Genomic DNA, 18,821 nt, shown 5'->3' on the forward strand with positions numbered 1-18,821 from the left:
AAAAAATCAACCAATATATTTAGCTTGTTTACTTCAAAGAAAATAGCAATTTCTTCAAATCAATTCAGTGACTGCATTTTCTTCATCAGTGAACCACTCCAGTAAGTCTGTACTCCACACTCTGAAGATCACTCATATCCTTCATTGTTGATGCCTATTTTGTTCCACAAATCCTAAAGACACAAGTAGCTTTATTATTGGGCAGCAGGCGAGAGTTTCAAAGCGTTTCTAAGGTGCCCCAGTGTCGACTTTAGATTAGATTACTTACAGTGTGGAAACAGGCCCTCCGGCCCAACACGTCCACACCGACCCGCCAAAGTGCAACCCACCCATACCCCTACATTTACCCCTTACCTAGCACTACGGGCAATTTAGCACAGCCAATTCACCTGACCCGCACATCTTTGGACTGTGGGAGGAGACCGGAGCAAACCCACACAGACACGGGGAGAACATGCAAACTCCACGCAGTCAGTCGCCTGATTCGGGATTGAACCTGGGTCTCAGGCGCTGTGAGGCAGCAGTGCTAACCACTGTGCCACCATGCCGCCCACAAGGGGAGAGCGCGAACGCAGACCCCCACTACCACAAATTTTGCTGTTGAGTATCCCGCATTTGGTGACATCGCAGGCGTCAGCACACCCGAAGTGCAATGGGATAGCCTCGTCCTGGGAGCGCCACCGCAATGATCATGGTATCTCCCCTGCCAGGTTAGTATAGAGACTTGTAGAGACTCTTCTTCATGAATCTCTGCCTTACCCACAGAGACAGTATATTTAATAGGAATTAGACAAAGACATATCAGTCACATGGGCGATTGTCATTACATAGTTTAAAGCTGGTAATTATGACCTTACAAAGCTTGATGAATGGCGATGTCCTGCGTTAACGTATGAATGGATTACAGAAACTGATTATCGTATTGTTCATGATTATGTGTTGATGGGAAGAGATTAAGGCTGGAGGGTTCTTCCTTCAGTAAATGGGGGATTCACTTACCTATGCTAATATGGAGGGGAGGTAAGACAATGGGAGCGGGAGGCAGTTTAACAGGGTTGTGCCCAGGGCTCTCAGTCTTGTCTGGAAAGGGCAAATTCCTCTGTCTGGGGTTACGGGGGAATCCACATGTGTGGCTGCAAGAGGTTCTATTTTGAGATACTGTCAGCCTCCCCCCTTCTGAGGTGTTCTGTCTGTATTGAAAGAGTACAGGCATTCAGTTGATGAAATATGGCCTTTGGCAAGGGAATGTTTAACCCTTGAGACCCCACAGTGTCCTGAAGGAGAAGCAAAAGGTATGGAACAGGCCCCTCTGTGGTATTTTAACTTCCTCGTTCTGACCAGGAATCTGTTGACCAGAATTGGATGCAATGATTGACTGTGACCTAACTAGAGCTTTGTCAATGGTCAGCATCTTTTCCATGAGTTTGTTATCATTCCCCCATTAATGAAGCCCAGCATCCCATTTGTTTTACCCAAAACACTTTATGTTTTCTCTCCTTTAATAAGTGGTGCACATTGTCCCCCATTCCTGCTGTCCTGCACGTTGTGTCTGTGCCATTCAAATATATATTGACTTTCTACATTGCTTCTCTCAAAATGAATGAACTTATTGTGTGTTCTCATGAAGAGACATATTCCACTCAAATTATTAACTCTCCTCCACACATTCTACCGCCTGGAAAACAGAAGAGTGTAGCACCGGAATAATCGGCCCACCATGTCTGTGTGGATCATGATGCTATTCCAAACTAATTCCATCTGCCTGTACATGATCCATATCTCTGCCAACCCATGTCTGCTTATGTGTCTGCCCAAATGCCTCTTAAATGTTGTGATTGTTTCTGCTTTTCCCAACTCTCAGGCAAATACATTCCAGTCACTGATCCACCTTCTGCACAAGAAAATTGCCAACACAACTGCCTTTAAACTTGCACATGTTATTGGAAATGCTCAGCAGATCATGCAGTATCTGTGAAGAAAAATCAGTTCATGTTTCGGGTCTGGTCACCCTTCCTCAGAAACGTTAACTTTAATTTATCTTCATAGAAGCTGCTCGACCTGCTGAACATTTCCCGAAAATGTTTTTGTTTCTGGTTTACATCATCTGCAGTTGTTTCAGTTGTTTCAGTTTTCATTTCCTTTAAACTTGCCCCTACTCCCCTTAAATCTATGGCCTCTAGAATTTGCCATTTTCACCGTGGAAAAGGATTCAGATTATTCACTCTGTCTGAGCCTTTCAGATCACCCGCAGCCACTGACTTTCACAAGACAAAAATCCAAGTCTTTCCAACCTCTCCCAATCCAGGCAACATCCTTGTAAACCTTTTCTCTCACTGCACTAAGCCTCCACATCCTCTTTTTTATATGGTGATCAAAACAGCACACAATACCCCAAAGGTGGCCTAATGACAGTTTTATAATCACTCCCCTGACAGAAGAAGGCAAGCCTGCCATCCACCTCCTTCACCACTTTCAGGGAGCTGTGAACTTGCCCCTGAAGATCCCTGTGTACATCAATGCTGCTGAGAGGCCTTCGGTTTAGTGAATACATTCCTCTTGCAATGAGCCTCCCAAAATACATCACCTCACACTTGTCTGGATTAAAATCTATCTCCGTATGGGTTTACCAACGGATCTCTTTCTTGCTGTATCCATTGACACCATTTTTGACGATTCACAACTTCATCAATTTGTACCATCTAGAAACTTGCTAATTAAATCATTTACATTTCCATGCTAATCATTGGTATATGTTACAGACAATAGATTATCCAATTCTGATCCTTGTGTAATAACACTGACCACAGAAATCCAGCCAGCAACATGCTGTGGAAGGAACATATTTCATTTAGTCAGTCAGTTAGAAAGCATTCCAGGCATTGGTGTGGCATTAGATGTTCCAAGATATTCACAGTCCTGGTTAAAACACCCTAGAGCAGATTTTCAGTTCTGTGTACACTACCTAGGGACTCCTCCAGAACCCAGTATAAAACAGTAAACATTATCTCCTGCTGTGGAAGGACAACCTGTGTTGGTCTGAGCATGAACACAGAGTAGATTTACCTTGATGATAATCTAACCCCTGAAGACAAACAACCGGAACAAGTTAAGCAAGTACAAAAAAAACATGTTATGGCACAGAAAGGGGCCCATCAAATCCAAGCTGGCTCTCTGTAGCAGAATCCCTTATTCTCATTCTCCAGCTGTTCCCAAAACCCTGAAAGTTTATTTCTCTCATATCTGATATAATTGTATTCATTAATCATGGATCACCTCTACTTGCACCACCATAATAGGCAGCATGTTCTGCATATTTCCAGCCAGTGGAACAATTGCTCATCTCCCACTTTCTCAAAACGTTATACCTAATCTTAAATTTTGAGCCATCACCTATCAAGTGCAATTTATTTTATTGTCTGCTCTATCTAGATGTGTTATAATCATATCCATTTTATTCTATCATGATTTTTTCAACTTGATTTCTTCAAAGAAAATAGCATTTTTTCCAAATCAATCCAGTGACTGCATTTTCTTCATCAGTGCACCACACCAATATGTCTGTACTCCACACCCTGAAGATCAGGAATCTGTTGACCTGAATTGGACACAATGATTGACTGTGACCTAACTAGTCAATGAAATTGTTTAATGAAACCCAGGATCCCATATGTTTTGATCAAAACACTTTGATTATGTCCTCTCTCCTTTAAAGAATTGTACACCTTGCCCCCCTTCCCTCAGTCTCTACTCTTTGTGTCTGTGCCATGCAAATATATATTTCTTTTCTACATTGCTTCTCTCAAAATGTATCAACTCACTGTATGTTCTAAAAAAAACATTAACTCTCGATCCACACATTGTGCCCCTTGGAAAACAGAACATTACAGCACCGGAATAATTGGCCCATCATGTCTGTGCAGACCATGATGCCGTTCCAAACTAATTCCACCTGCCTGCACATGATCCATATCCCTGCCTACCCCTTGCCTGCTTATGTGCCTGCCCAAATGCCTCTTAAGCATTGTGATTGTTTCTGCTTTTATCACCTCCCAGGAGAGTACATTCTACTCAACTATCACCTTTTGTATTAAAACTTGCCTGACATAACTCTCTTGAAACTTTCACATGCTGTTGGAAATGCTCAGCAGGTCTTGCAGCATCTGAGAAAATAAAAATCCATTAATGTTTCGGGTCCTTCATCAGAAATGTGAACTCTGATTTCTCTTCACAGGTGCTTCCAGACTTGTCGAACATTTCCAGAAACTTTTGTTTTTGTTTCTGATCAACCGCATCTTCCGTTCTTTCGGTTTTTATTTTCTTTAAATTTCCCCTGTCCCCTGAAATCTATGTCCTCTAGAATTTGTCATTTCTACCGTGGAAAAAGATTCAGATTATAGAACATAGAACAATAAAGCGCAGAACAGGCCCTTCAGCCCTCAAAGTTGCATCGACCTGTGGAATTTTCTCAACTCGTCCCCCTACACTATCCCAAAATCATCTGTGAGCTTATCTAAGGATTAATTAAAACTCCCTAATGGAGCTGAGTTGACCACCTGAGCTGGTAGGGCATTCCACACACTTACCACTCTCTCTGTAAAGAATTTGCCTCTGACATCTGTCTTAAATCTATCACCCCTCAATTTATAGTTGTTCTCTCTCGTACAAGCTGTCGTCCTCATCCTAGGAAAAAGGCTTTCCCTGTCTACCCTATCTAATCCTCTGACTATCTTGTATGTCTCTATCAAATCCTCCCTTAGCCGCCTTCTTTCCAATGAGAAAAGACCCAAGTCTCTCAGCTTTTCTCATAAGACCTTCCCTCCAGACCAGGCACCATCCTGATAAATCTCCTCTGCACCTTTTCCAATGCTTCCACATCGTATTTGTAACGGGGCGACCACAGCTGTAAACAATATTCCAACTGTGGCCGCACCATCATTGTGTATGGTTGCAGTATGATATTGTGGTTCCAGAACTCAATCCCTCTCCCAATGAAACCTAACACGCTGTATGCCGCCTTAACAGCACTATCCACCTGGATGGCAACTTTCAAGGATCTATGGACATGGACTCCAAGATCCCTCTGCACATCCACACTACCAAAATCTTTCCATTGACCCAGTATTCTGCCTTCCTGTTATTCTTCCCAAAGCGCATCACCTCACATTTAGGTGCATTGAACTCCACTTGCACCTCTCGCCAGAAGTGAGACAAATCAAACATGATATAAAGATCCAACAGAGTCACGATATTCATTTGGCCATAAAGGGAACATGATTATCTTGTTTGTCAGTGAGCAAAGGTTTCAAACAACATTGTGTGTGGTCAAGCCCCAACACAGACACACACACACACACACACACACACACACACACACATAAGTGTATGAGTGTTCCAGTGAACTGACTGCAGAAATTATTTAACATTATCCAGTTCACAATCTAAAAACATTCACAGACAGAGAAGCCATAAATATGTTGTGTTTATGGGAAAGGATTCACCAGATCATCCAACTTGGAGATATGCGAGGAGATCAGCACCATGGAAATATCTGGATTGTGAGAAGGATTGAAAATTCACAGACCTACTGGAGACTCATTGACACAGACATTCTGTGCGAAGAGATTTATTTCGTCATCCAGCTTCATGTCACACCAGTGGCTTTACACTGACAAGAGAGCTTTCCCCTGACTGTGGGAGAAAAAAACTTTAAGATCTGTAAATGTCTTAAATTCAATGGTCTTTATTTAACATCACCCTATTCACATGGGGGAGAAGTCGTTCAGCTGTTCCATGTGTGGGAAGGTATTCACTTGGGGATCCAGCAGTGCCTTGCTCTTTCTTTCTTGATAAGAGACTCAAGCATTTTCCCCACGGCAGATGTTGCACTAACTGATCTATACTACCCCATCTTTTGTCTACCTTCCTTTTTAAACAGCGGCGCCAATGTTTTCCAATCTGCTGGAACTGCCCCAGAGTCCAGCAAATTGGGAAAATTACTGACGGTGCAACTGTTCTATCCCCCGCTGTCTCTTTTAGCACGCTGGGATGCATTCCACCAGGACAGAAGACTTGTCTATCATTAGCTCCATGGGCTTGCCCAACACTAGCGTTCCGTAATAATATTTGTTTCCAGGTCCTCACCAACTCCATCTCTTTGTCAATCTCTGGCATGTTATTAGCGCCCTCCACTGTGAAGACCGATACAAAATACCTGTTCAGTGCCTCCACCATTTCATCACACCCCATAACTAAATGTCCCTCCTCATCCCCTGAAGGACCAACATTTACCTTAGCCACTCTTTTTCATTTAAAGTTTTCATAGAAACTTCTGCTATCTGTCTTTAAATTATGTGGTACATCTTTTCTCTCCTGTTCTTTCCTACGGTTCTTTCTCACTCTTATTGTGACTTTCTTCTGATCTTTAACGCTTTCCCAATCTTCCAGTTTCATGCTGTTTTTGACCACTTTGTGTGCCTCATCTTTCAATGTGAGAGATGGGAAGGGAGAGTGGGGAGGGGACGGGAGGGAGAGGTGAGGAGGGAGGGGGAGAAGAGAGGGTGGAGGAAGGGGAGGTGCGGGGATAATTGGATTGGGGAAAGAGGCATGGCAGAGGAAAGAAGGGGTGGAGAGAGGGCTGTAGGAGAGAGGGGGTAGGAGAGAGCTGGGAACGGTGGGCGAGAGCAGGAGGAGAGATGGGAGGAGAGGGAACAGGAGGACAGGGGGTGAGGAGCAAGGAGTGGATGGCGTAAGGGGGAGTAGAGTGGTGGAGGGTGTATGGGAAGGGGGTTGTAGGAGAGAAGGAGAGGAATGAAGGAGAGGAGTAGAGGTGGGGAGAACGTGGAAGGTGGAGGACGGGAGGAGACAGCGAATGAAGTGGGGGGATGAGTGATGGGGAAGAAGGGAAGGAGAGGGGTTAGGAGAGAGGAGGAAGTGAGGACGTAGGGGGCGTTTGGGGTGTGAGGCGAAGGGGAGTTTGGGGTGGAGTAGGAGATAGGTGGTGGGAGGTAGACGAGAGAGGGACATGAGGATTGGGGAGGAAAGAGGTGAAGATGAGGAGGAGGGGAGGACAGTGGGAGGTGAAGGGGAGGAGAGAGTGGGGAGGAGAGGCGGAAGTGGGGGAAGGAGGGGGAAGGTGAACAGGGAAATGGAGCAGAGACAGGGAGGAGAGCCAGGGAGGAGGGGGCAGGAGAGATGGGAGAGTAGAAGGGAGGACAGGTGGGAGGAGAGGATACAAGGGGGTAGGGAAGGAGTTCAGGAGAAGGGGTGAAGAAGGGGGGACGGGAGAGGGGAAGAAGTGAGTGTGGAGAAGAGGGGAACGAGAGGGCAGGGAAGCGGGAGAGGAGGGGAGGTGAAGAAAGGAGAGGTGGAAGAAGAGAAGGGGTGAGGAGAGGGAATGAGGAGAGAGGGGAGAGTGGAGAGGTGAGGGGGAGAGGGGAGAAAGAGGAGAAGGGGAGGTGAAGGGGAGGAGAGAGAAGAGAGGGGGACAGGAGAGAGGAGAGACGGGAGGGGGAGATGAGACAGCGGTGAGGAGAGAGGGGAAAGGGGAAGAAGAAAGGGGAGAGGAGACAGTGATGAGGAGTGAGAGGAGAGAGTAGTGAGGAATGAGAGGAGAGGGGAGAGGAGAGAGGGAAGAGGAGAAAGAAGAGAAGGAGGAGGAGGAGAGTGGGATAAGAGAGGGGAGTGGGAGAGGGGAGATGGGAGAGGGAGAGCATGGGGGAGGAGAGGGGGATGAGGAAGATGGGGAGGAGAGAGAGGAGAGAGGGGCAGGAGAGAGAGAGGGAGAGGAGAGAGAATGGGAGGAGAGGTGTATGGAGCGGGGAAGGAGAGAGGGGGGAGGTTAGGGGGTGTACGAAGAGGGGGAGGAGAGAGAGATGTAGGAGAGTGAGGGGCGAGGAGAGAGGGGAATGAGAGGGGGAAGAGAGGGGGGGAGAGAGTGGGAGGAGAGAGGGGAAGGACAGAGAGTGGGAGGAGAGAGAGGGGAGGAGAGAGGGCGCAGAAAAGAGGGGTGAAAGAGAGAGAGGGAGAGGAGAGAGAGGTGGAGGAAAGAGGGGCAGGGAGAATGAGGCAGACAGCAGCAGGGGCAAAGGAGGGTTTCAGAGGGGGGAGGAGGAGAGTGGGTGAGGTGTGGGGGCGAGGAGGAGGAGAGCGGGGGGATGTTAGCGGGGAGAGAAGAAGTGAGGGGGAGTAGGTGGTGGCATGGAAAGAGGGAATAGACAGCAGGAGGCGTGGGAACAGAAGGAGGTGGCGAGAAGAATTCGGGAGGACAGAGTGGTTGAAGGTGGGGAGGAGGAGATTGGGTGAAAGACAGAAGTGCAGATGGGTAGGACAGTGAAAGTGGGGGCGGAAAACGAGGAGGGAATCGTGAAGACAGGTGAGGGCAGGGTGGCAGAGGAGAGGGGAGTAGGATACTGGGGGAAAGAGAGGGGTGGAAAGATGGTTAGGAGAGTAACCCACATAGACCTTGCTCTGTCTGAACAGTTCACCTTACCCTTTGGGCAACTCCACTATGGCCAGTCCACCCAGACCTGCACACCATTGGACCGAGTGAGGAAACCCATGCAGACACTGGGGAGAATGTACACACTCTACACAGACGGTTGCCTTGGGCAGGATTTGAACTGGGTCCCTGGCAGTGTGAGGCAGCAGTGGTAACCACTGAGCCACCGTGCGACCGTAATGAGAGAGAGAGAGAGATGAAGTGAGAGTGGGGGAAGAGAGAGTTGAGAGGGGGAGAGAAGAGTGAGGCAAGAGAGAGGGGAAAGCGAAAAGAGATGGGAGAGAGAAGAGAGAGTGGAGGAAAGAGAGGGAGAAGAGGGTAGGAGGAGAAGAGGGGTGAAGAAGAGGTGGAGAAGAGAGCAGAAGAATGAGAGTGTGAAAGAGAAAACGAGAGAGGAGAGAGAAGCGAAAGAGAGAGCGACAGTGAGAGAGATAGAAAAGGCAAAAAGGGAACAAGTGACCCCCAGCCCACACTCTGTCACACTCAGACAGAGCTGAAAATGTGTTGCTGGAAAATCGCAGCAGGTCAGGCAACATCCAAGGAACAGTAGATTCGACATTTCAGGCATAAGGCCCTTCTTCAGGAATGAGGAAAGTGTGTCCAGCAGGCTAAGATAAAAGGTAGGGAGGAAGGACTTGGAGAAGGGGCGTTGTAGATGCGCTAGGTAGAAGGAGGTCAAGGTGAGTGTGATGGGCCGGAGTGGGGTGGGGGTGGAGAGGTCAGGAAGAAGATTACAGGTTAGGAAGGCGGTGCTGAGTTCGAGGTCGGTTCCGTCGACAGGTGCTGAGGAAGGAGATGTGGCTGTGGTAGCAAGTCTGTTTGAGAATGTGGCTGAAGAGCTTCTGTGCAGAGGAGATGACCTGGGGGGTGCAGTGAGCGAGGGAGGGACTCCCTCTGCAATCTTCTTCGTGACCTCTCTGCCCTCACCCCACTCTGGCCTATTACCCTCACCTTGACCGCCTTCCATCTATCGCATCACCAATGCCCCTCCCACAAGTTCCTCCTCCCTACCTTTTATCGTAGCCTGCTGGACACACTTTCCTCATTCCTGAAGAAGGGCTTTATGCCTGAAATGTCGAATCTCCTGTTTCTTGGATGCTGCCTGACCTGCTGCGCTTTTCCAACAACACATTTTCAGCTCTGATCTCCAGCATCTGCAGTCCTCACTTTCTCCTCACAGACAGACAGAGGCAGTAACAGGTCAATACTCCCCCTGTCAGCCCGCATGGCTTGAGGATAATGGCTGACTGAGCAATGTTCAAATACTCCCAGAATCTATTACCCAAGCCCCATCTACTCCCCAACCTAGTTCATCCTGTCAGCTCCCAACTACCTCCAACTGGAACACACCTCCCCCAGGTATGGGATACACCAACAATCATCTAAGACTTTGGTACAGATCGTCAGGGAGGATATGATGGAGAAATTGTATGCAGTGATTGGTAATGACTGAGGATGCAACACTCAAATGCCAATTATTTCCAGTTTGTGATGAATCGATTGATCAAGTCAGATCTAGAGTAAATGTTTCTTTGGCGTTTCCTGTCTATGAATCTTCTTCAAATATTCAAAGAAGTTTAATAAAGGCAGTGTCAGTCCAGGTGAGAAATCAGAGAGACAAATAATTCCCTTTGTTTGATACTTTTGTGTATATATCCTTCCTTGAAATCCTTGGAGAAAGAAGCTTCAAAGATCCATCACTATTAGGGCAGAGAGAAAAGAATAATCAAAATAAAGTAAGAAATTGTCTCTAAACATTAACATTATTTCTCTCTCCCAAAAGGTGCCAGTCCTATTGGGTTCCTCCTGCACCCTCTCGATAATTTCAGAAACTCGCATTATCCCTCCTCCAGGTCGAGGGTGATCAGTATACTCACAACAGAGATCATCATACATTGTGAAGGATGGGAGGGTCCAGAGAGGGGATAGACTCATTCATTTACCAGTAAGATTAAGGAGTGATTTAGGATGCAATGGAGCAACTGGAGTTGAAGCGAGATGCAATAGAGCTTATTGGCTTATAATTGGTATAGATAAGGAAGATGAAAACAAGATGTTCACATTAGCTGGGGGAAATGGACGAAGAAATACAAAAAATAAGTTTGTGGATAGATTGACAGGGAGGATTTGATGAAGTCGCTATATGGAAGAGATTCAATATCCACTGTATCTTAATGGATTGCATTTGGACTGAACAGCCTGAAGTTCTGTATTTAATTTTCAGATTCTGTCAAGCCATGTGCTTGAATTATCCCAGTACCAGAGTCATAGTGATGTAGCTCAGGCAGTCATTTTGAACGGTCTGGGTATCTTCTAATTCCCAGTTCCTTTCCCTCTGGGTGTTTGCAGACCCCTCAAGCTCTCTGACACTTTTGGTAATGAAAGCAGGAAAATTGGTGACAGACTCTGAAAACAGTGAGAGCTCCAGTTGTTCCACCGCCCTTCAGATCCCCGCTAACCTTCCTGCTGTAGGGAAATCGGCACGCCTGGTTAGTGACAGGCTGTATGACTCCAATGGTCAGCAGTGGGCTGAAAGATAAAGGTTGGTAGTTTGACACCATCCAGGTATGGAGCTTTGGTTGTTCCAGATCAGACTAAGGGAATACTACCTTAGCTCCATTTAAACCGGAAAATTCATGGCAAGGTTGAATTGCAGCCCAAACCATTGATGATTTTGTTCCCTGGCTCCACATGGAGTAAGATAGGGACAAACACTGCTCTCTCCAGACCCCTGCTGTCAACAGACAGTGGCCACTGCAGCTCCCTGCACAGCCCTGGGACACAGCTTACAGAAACTCCCCCATCCCCACTCCCACCTCATGAATGGCGCTTCCCGTGTGAGAAACTTTACATTTAATACGGTAACGGTTGCAATCCAACCCCTGTCCCCAAGATGAGAAGCTGCAGGATTTTGTGATGAGAACAGTGTTATGAAGTTGAAGACGTGCCCTCCACCTTCAAATGAGAGTGAATGCTGTTCGGAACTGAGCGCTGACAAATACCTGTGATGACCAGCTCGCAGTCTCAGCGTGTACTGAAAAATTGGAAAGATGTAACGGTTGGCTGTGGAACAAGTCAGTTTTGTTTGGTAATTAAGAAACAATTCCAATTTTACCAATCAATTTAAATTATGCCTCAGAAAACTAAAATCCAATCGCTCTTGAATTTAGTGTTTAGAAACACTGCAGAACCGGGTGCTTCCACAATGTTACTCCCACTGACCATTCCCCATGAAACATGCCCAGGTTCTCAGTTGAGGATTTTTGCTGGGAACCTTTGTCCCTTGGCTTTGAACCAGGCCGCCTGCCCAAGGAAAGCAAATGTGGTACTGTTTTTAGTGGAAGGATCAGAGTCCAGGAACTCCACTGTGACACAGAATGGCCATCAGTGCTGTACACATCTGTGCATATTCAAAACCAGTTTGGCGAACACTGTGACAATGTTTCACACAGAAATGAAATGGGATTGTATTCCGTTTCATCACTCGAGCATGTATGAGCGAGCAAATTCAAAGCCAGGTTTGCTGACGTGAACAGCAAGTTACAAATCTCTGCTCATGTCAGTCTGAAAGGCTGCCATCGGGAATAAGGCTATTCTTGCCCGATTTTGAAGTGGGGAGTTTTCGTGTATGAGGTGACTCTAACAGCCACTACACTACAGGCAACATCCCCGCGAGCAGCTGGTGTTCAGAGTCGGCCAGCACTAAAATTTACAGCGGTTCAACGCTTCATCTTTCTGTTTCCAGGAGCTGGTTATTCTCCAGCGTAATTGGCATCATTTAAAAAATAAGAAAATCACGTGAAATTGCTCACAAAATATAAACAAAGATGGTGTCAGGGGGGCACAGTTTGGAATGTCGGGCGAGCCTGAACATGCTGGGACGTCTTACCCTTCATCGTCAGGCATGACCTTAAGGAAGGTTTGTCAACAGAAAAATTTGAGTTATTGATCTCTGCAATATGGGGCGAGTTAAAAACTGGAGAGCATAGGTTTAAGGTGAGACGGGTAAAATATAAAACGGAATGAGGCACCTTTCCCACACAGAAGGTTGTGCGTGTATGGAATCAGCTTCCAGAGGAAGTGGAGGAGGCTCGTACACTCAGAAGATTTCAAAGGCAACCGGCTGAGCTTCTGGATAGGAAGGGTTTAGTGGGATAGGGGCCAGATGCTGGGAAATGGGAGTTTGTTTAAAATGCATTTTAAGAGACATTGAAGCATGAATGCTGTTCTGGGGACAGTGCGAGGGCAATCAGCCATAAACAGCTCCCAGATCCTTCAGAGCAATTCCAAACTGCACTCCCAAAATGTATTGGAAACTTGGTGCCACCTCCCGGAAAGCTCCGAAATGAGGGAAAAGAAAGAACTGAACATGAACGGACCATGAAAAGTTAAGAGATTCCCAAACACAGTCTCGTTTAGATTAATTTGCCCATCCGATCAACAATGCGGCAGTGCCTGCTTCCTCCATCTCCAGGGCAGAAGGGAAGGAAATAAAAGAAATTTAAGACCATATGACATCACAATGTAGTGGAATTATTTTCCCATTCGCCAGAACACCAAATAATGGGAAGTAAAGTCACTGCAGGATTTTGTTTCACAACAGCGATGCAATACCAATCTCCGTTCTGTTTCAGTGAAAACAGTGAATAACACAACTTGGCCGGAACATGATGCAGCAGGAGAACCGCTTGAGAACGGGGACATTTCATGTGGGACGCAAACGTGATCATAACAGCATAAACACTGACAGGATAGAGAGTGTGCACTCTCCCAAATCAGAGGTACATTTCCAAAAGCAAAACCACATGGTTGTGTTGGAATTTAAACACAGCAGCATTTAACAGGCTGCAGTAAAACAAACAGCACACCCACAAAGGGCAGCGGTTGGATCTGAACTCGAGCCACCTGAGAGTTTGTAGTGAGAAAGCAATTCCTTCGGTCACTTGGCCACGAAACCAGCCACAGCTGCAGTGTATTGTCTTACACCTTCAATGGTGCTCCTGTGAAACATTAGAAGCAAAGTCACAGGGAAACAGTTCTGTGATCCCTCTCCTGCTGGCACAGCTGCAGGGATATGACCAACTACAATATCAATCTCGCAACAAACATTCAATCCAGCCAAAAATCATTTGATAGCTGGAATCAAGCTTCTGAGATTTGCTAAAGCCACAAATGTAATGTCTGTATGAGAGACTGTATATTCGGATATGATTGGGCAAAGTAACCATGAGCTGCATGATATTGCTGGTATTTGGATTGTTGCTTTGGTAAATGATTTCGTCCTCTGCTCGAAACAGGACAACTTTCAGTTTTTGAGGATATTAACAGAAGTCAAAAGGTGATTGCCCCACCCCACCCCAGAAGATGTCAAAGAGGTGCTAACTGCCCTTGAGTGCTCTTTGTTCTCGATGTGAAGAGCTCTCTGCCAGAGTCACCTTCATGTCTCTGGTTGCTGAGTGAAACACAAAGAAGGAGCCCCTCAATCCAGACAAAAATTAATGGTAAGCTGAGTCTACCTACTCAGACTCTTTTCAGCTACAAATGTTTCTGTGAGTGCGTGAGAGTATATGTTCGGTTACGATTTGGTCAAATCACCATGAGCTGCTTGACATTACTTCAATTTCGATTCTTGCTTTGCTCAATGATTGCTCGAAACAGGACAACTTTCACGTTTACACGGAACATGAAACACACCGGACAACAGGGAAAATGCACAAAGCTGAGCAGGCCGTGTTCCACATTATACCGTGCAGCATAGTTTCAGTCACTGTGTCTGTTTTGCAGCATAAGGGTCCCAAAGAATGTTCTCCACCCTAAAAGCGGAGGTAGCATTACAATCCGAGAACGACCGATCACATTGTGAGGATGCTCTGACCTCGGGGCCAGTTCGAGATTCCACTTTCCTTGCCTTTTACCTTAACCGTGCAATTGGCTGCAAGGATGTTCACACCTGGACATGAGCCACATCGATACCGACTGAGTTGGAAACCTGTGTGGGAATCGACGAGAAGCGACTCAATAAATCTTGCTAAATTCCATGGTGCTTATTAGAAATGCAGTTTCTGTTCACCTCAATTTAAAAGGCAGTTTCTGAACATAGTAACTGAAGTCAAAAGGTAATTATCTCACCCCACCCCCACACCGGGAGAGGTGCTAACTGCCCTTGAGTGCTTTTTGTTCTCGATGTGAAGAGCTCTCACGCCTGAGTCACCTTCACGCCTCTTGTTGCTGAGTGACTTACAATGAAGGAGTTTCACCAGAGCTGCAACTGCCTCACTTTCCCACTCGCTCTCCCCGTTTACAGTTTCCTGCTCGTCAGTGATTTAATGAAAACCAAAAGGATGCGATGTCATTCTGCAGCCTCTCTGTCAATTCCTCCGTTTCAGTTCCAACATGGCTTAGATCTCGGAGCGCACCTTAATACTAGCGGTGCTATGAAAGCACAGGTCCAAGAGGTTCCTCGGAGAGTATAATTTCTTTCATTGCTGTTGCTGATTGAATGAGTCACTAACGTGCGAACTGATCCAAACCATGATTCAGGACCTCTGCTGCCAATTCTCGCACGTTGAATAACGACAGAGAGTTTCCAAATGAGGCCTTGCAGAGACGACTTTGGTTTACATTTGACAGACAGACTAGTTCAGGAATCAGTGGTGCACTGATCAGTAGCACCAGCGCATCAGCTTCTTCCCTGTCTTTGAACCGGTCCGCCTGCGCAAGGAATGCAAATGCGGGACAGTTTTTCGTGGAAGGGATCAGAACGCGGTAACTACACTCTCAAACAGAATGACTTATGATCAGAACCAGGTTTTACAATGGTTCTGATCAGAACAAGCCTTTACAATGCTTTGCTCAATAATTAAATGGAAGTGCATCACATTTCACAAAGAGAGCAGATTTGTTTGAGCATTTTCGATCGAGCATTTTCGAAGGCAGATTTGCAGATGGGAGAGCAAGCAAGAAAGCTCCGTTCTTGTCCGTGTAAAAGGCTGCAATTGAAGAACAAAGCAGTTTCTGCCCAGTTTCAAACTGGGGACCTTTCGCGTGTGAAGCGAACGTGATGACCACTACACTACAGAAACGAGCTTCAGCCGAGCGCGTTGCGGCTCTGTGGCATCCAGCACTGAAAGTTGAAGCCATTCTACGTTTCACCTTTCTTTTTCCAATAGCTCGTTGTTATCCAGGGAAATTGACATCTTGAAAAAGTCAAAAAATATAGACTGAAATTAGTGACAAAATATAGACAAGGATGTCGTCAATGTTTGGACTGGAGTGTGAAGTGGAATAAGCTGGGACAACTTGCCCGGCAGCATAACGGCTGCGACATGGTTTTATGGAAGGGTTGTAAACTGAGTATTTACGTGTTTTACACAAGCTAGGATGAGTTGGAAACTCGAGAGCATAGGTTTAAGGTGAGTGGTCTGAAATTGACAAAGGACCCCGACGCACATTTTCCACTCACAAGGTTGTGGGTGTATGGAATGAGCTACCAGAGGGAGTGGAGGAGGCTATTGCACTCAAAAAATTGCAATGGTAATCGGATCAATTTCTGGATAGGATGGGTTTAGAGGGATTGAGGAGAAATGCTGTGGAACGGGTCTTGTTTAATTTTGGTGATGTGGTGAGCATGGATGAGATACACCGAAGTCTCTGTTTCCACGCGGTGTACCCCAATAACCTTGCGTTGCTTACACCGGTTTTAAAGGATTACTTTTTAGCGGAGCTTGCCGTCGCAGTCTGTAGCACAATCATTTAGTCTGTTCGACTGCTCACGGGAAAGGTAGTATTGTGATACACTGCAGAAACGAACGACTTCCTTACTTTTGCTCCGACTGACCATGCTTCGTGAAACTTTCCCAGATCCTCAGTTGAGGATTTTTGCTGCTGCAAGTTACCTCAGAACCCCTGTTAACTCGTAATGTATTGAGCGAATCGCAAACAGAAAGCATTTAACACGGAACACAAACAAAACTGGCATACCTAATGCATGTTCAGACACAGCGAAGCATGAATGCTAAATGTGAGACAGTCCGAGGGCATGAGGCATAAAGTAATCTCACAACTAACAACAGGGCAATTCCAAACTACTCTTTCAAACATACTGCAGCCTTAGTGCACCACCACTTCCCAGACAATGCTGAAAAGAGAGAAAGAAAGAATATAATAAGTATGGGCCATAAAAAAGTGAATTTCACCAATCACAGTCTCGATTAGATTACCTTTCCCTTCCGGTGTCTCCAGGACGGAAATGCAGGAAATGGGAGAAATTCAATAACATATGCATTGGAAAGATTTTCCCATTCGCCAGAAAGCCAAATAACGATGAATCGACTCACCGCCGGACTTTGTTTCACAGCAGCGATGAAATAACAGTCTCCATTCGTTTCCAGTAAAACCTCAACTTGCCTGGAACATAAACCAATCGCTGAGCTGCTTGCGATTTTCTGCAGGGGAGGCGAATAACATCATGGCAGCTGAGAGACCTGACAATACTCGGCACCTGTCCACAGTTAATTCTCCGAGAACATAAATGCAGCGGGGATCGAAGCAGCATTCGAGCTGATCAGCTGAAATGGCAGTGGTGGGATTCGAACCCACGCCCCTTTCAGGGCTGGAACCTGGATCCAGCGCCTTAGACCGCTCGGCCACACTACCAGACAGCCTGAGCCTCCATTTTCTTGCATTTCGAATTGTGCTCCTGCATAACCACACATGCAAAGTCACATGAAAAGGGTTCCATGGTCCCTGTCCGACTCGCACAGCAGCTGGTATGTGCCCGGCTACAATGTCTATTTCGCAGCAGATAATGAAAGCCCATCAATCCAGACAAAAATCAATGGTAAGCTGTGTCTATCTTCTCAGACTCTTTTCAGCCAGAAATGTATCTTTGACTGCGTGAGAATATATGTTCGGTAATGATTTGGTCAAATCACCATGAGCTGCTTGACATTACTTCAATTTCGATTCTTGCTTTGCTGAATGATTTCACCCATTGCTCGAAACAGGACAACTTTCACGTTTACACGGAACACGAAACACACCGGACTACAGGGAAAATGCACAAAGCTGAGCAGGCCGTGTTCCACATCATACCGTGCAGCATCGTTTCAGTCACTGTGTCTGTTCGAGATGCCACTTTCCTTGCCTTTTACCTTAACCGTGCCATTCACTGCAGAGATGTTCACACCTGGACTTGAGCCACATGGATATCAACTGAGTTGGAAACCTGTGTGCGAATCGACAAGAAGCGACTCAATGAATTTTGCTAAACTCCATGGTGCTTTTTAGAAATGCAGTTTGTGTCCAAGTAAATCGAAAAGGCAGTTTCTGAACATAGTGACAGAAGTTACTGCTCACCCCACCCCCACTCCGGAAGTGGTGCTAACTGCACTTGGTTGCTTTTTGTTCTCCATGTGAAGAGCTCTCACGAATGAGTCACCTGCATATCTCTTGTTGCTGAGAGACTCACAAAGAAAGAATTTCACCAGAGCTGCAACTGCCTCACTTTCCCACTCGCTCTCCCCGTTTACATTTTCCTTCTCGTCAGTGATTTAAAGAAAACCAAAAGGATGCGATGTTATTCTTGCCAATGCAAGCAGATTGCCAAATCTTAGTTTTAAAATCTTGCTGCAACTGTTCTGATCTTAATGAAGGCACACATGGGATTCAGTGCAGTAATGATCCCCTAAACTGGAGAAGGAAATCCTTGCCTTCAAGAATACGTCCGGAATGTTCACTGATTCATCCCAGTGATGGCAGGACTGTCCTCTGGAAGCATATGAGTAAAATCATTCAATGTTGCATGGAGTTTCGAATGAGTGGTGAAGGGAAAGTCTCCATTCACAAATTAATCATTCAGTAGAATTCAATACAGGGACCCATGAAATGATGAACACATTGAAAAAGAACATGGACGTACGATACACAATAGCTAAGACAATTACTATGTGAAAAAACTTTGATTTCAGATCCACGGTGGCCTTTGGTGATGACATTTACTGTCCAGAACAAGTCTGCACTGGAATGACTGGAGACACACTATGAAGTATTTGAACTTGAGTCGCCTTTAGAAATAGCTGAGGCTCACTCAGGGCACGGGGAGTTAGAGATGTTGGCCTTACAAAACTTTCAAACATTTCATGGAAGAATAAAGGGAGTGATAGATAATTTTCGATCCTACGGAGATGATGTTCATGAACTGGATAGATAATAATTTACCTGAGTGGAGTTTATACATAGTGACGTCATATTTAAAAAGCAAAGAGTTCATAGTGTAACTGTAAAATCTTCAGGTCACCCTCAGTGGGAGCATTGTGTGTAATCC

The 18,821-nt window shown here is 45.9% G+C and overlaps 3 non-coding genes across 3 annotated transcripts; all 3 read right to left on the minus strand.

Moving 5' to 3' along the window:
* Positions 1–554: 554 nt before the first annotated feature.
* On the minus strand, positions 555–718 carry LOC132812951 (U1 spliceosomal RNA). The gene has a single exon (XR_009643875.1). It is a non-coding gene; the product is annotated as a U1 spliceosomal RNA (small nuclear RNA).
* Positions 719–15,506: 14,788 nt separating this feature from the next.
* trnav-cac (transfer RNA valine (anticodon CAC)) lies at positions 15,507–15,579 on the minus strand. Its single transcript has one exon. It is a non-coding gene; the product is annotated as a tRNA-Val (tRNA).
* Positions 15,580–17,070: 1,491 nt separating this feature from the next.
* trnal-cag (transfer RNA leucine (anticodon CAG)) lies at positions 17,071–17,152 on the minus strand. The gene has a single exon. It is a non-coding gene; the product is annotated as a tRNA-Leu (tRNA).
* Between the last annotated feature and the right edge of the window lie 1,669 nt (positions 17,153–18,821).

Source organism: Hemiscyllium ocellatum, unplaced genomic scaffold (assembly GCF_020745735.1).
Source record: "Hemiscyllium ocellatum isolate sHemOce1 unplaced genomic scaffold, sHemOce1.pat.X.cur. scaffold_313_pat_ctg1, whole genome shotgun sequence".
NCBI lineage: Eukaryota > Metazoa > Chordata > Chondrichthyes > Orectolobiformes > Hemiscylliidae > Hemiscyllium > Hemiscyllium ocellatum.